The sequence below is a fragment of the Tupaia chinensis genome, unplaced genomic scaffold, assembly GCF_000334495.1.
Source record: "Tupaia chinensis unplaced genomic scaffold, TupChi_1.0 Scaffold144372_1, whole genome shotgun sequence".
Taxonomy (NCBI): Eukaryota; Metazoa; Chordata; class Mammalia; order Scandentia; family Tupaiidae; genus Tupaia; species Tupaia belangeri.
The window spans coordinates 1-1,366 of NW_006204232.1; the positions used below are offsets into that span (position 1 = coordinate 1).

At 42.2% G+C, this 1,366-nt stretch overlaps 1 pseudogene; it reads right to left on the minus strand.

Annotated features, from left to right (window-relative positions):
* Positions 1 to 10: 10 nt before the first annotated feature.
* On the minus strand, positions 11 to 920 carry LOC106733685 (olfactory receptor 148-like; annotated as a pseudogene).
* Positions 921 to 1,366: the final 446 nt, after the last annotated feature.

Here is a 1,366-nt window from a genome sequence, read left to right on the forward strand (position 1 = left end):
ATATTTTCACTTCCTTGTTCCATAAGGAATAAATTAATGAGTTAAGCTGGGGGAGACAATATGATTTAGTATTTGCACTATGGCCCCAAGCAGGGTGGGGGAGAAATATGATTTAGTATTTGCACTATGGCCCTAAGCAGGACGTTGGGTGTGGGCTGCAGATAGATGATGATCACAGGTCCATAGGCACAGAGGATGGCAGTGAGGTGGGAACTGCAGGTGGAGAAAGCTTCATTTTTGCCCTCTGCAGAAGGGATTCTCAAAATGGTAATCCCAATGCAAGTATAGGAGACACAAACTCTAAACAAAAGGACTAAAGCCAGAAAGTCCACATTGATGGAACCCAATCTCTGGGCAAGGGAGCTGTCAGTACAAGCCAAGGATAAGACAGCAAGAATGTCACAGTAGAAGTGGTCGACCTGGTTGGGGCCACAGTAGGTTAACTGAAAGGGAAAGGTGGTCAGGGTGGTGGCCTAAAGACAACCCACCAACCAGGCTCCATGACCAAACCAACACAGACTCCAGGTTTCATGGTGATTGTATATCTCAGGATGATAGAGGGCCACAAATTGATCACAAGCCATCACAGAGTAGAGGCAGCCTTTGCTAGAACCCAGGAAGTAAGAGAAGAAAAGCTGTGCAGCACAGCCCTTGTAGGAGATGGCTCGGCTCTGGCCAAAGAGTCAGAATAGCATCTTGAATTAAATGGAACAGCATGTTGAATTAAATGGAAGCCCCAAGAACAAATACATGGAAGTGTGAATAGAAGAGGAAGAAACAATAGCTGTTAGATAGAGCAAATTTCCAAACCAAGTGAAAAGATCAATGAAAGAGAAGATGACAAAGAACACAGTCTCCAACCTCTCGGTGTCAGGTATTCCCAGGAAAATTAACTCAGTCAGCTGTGTATGTTTCTTCATGTTTTTGGAGGGGTGGTCTAGGTTTTTACAGCAGACATGTAACATGATTCCAGATGCTGATCAAAACAGATACAAGATGATTCAACATCATTTGTCTTTGTTTAAGTATGAAGATCACATTGATATTAAGAATTAGGTTTCTCCATCCTGGCCCTGCAGCTCCATGGTAAGAAATGTGCAAAAGAAGCTGGATCTCACACGATAAATCAAGTATTAATGCCAAGGTCTCAATATGGAGCAGATGAAATAGTTTAAATATGCCTCCAAAGATTATAGATCAATGTTCTGTAATACACCAACCTGGAAGCCTGACTTGCAGAAGCGTGGTGACCAACTCTGTTTCTTAAAGACTAATGTTATGTTGTGTGCCCTCTATTTCTTTTATCCATGCTATAAAATGAACTCCCCTCCCTACTTAATTGACCTTTAAAAAAATAGGTTGATTT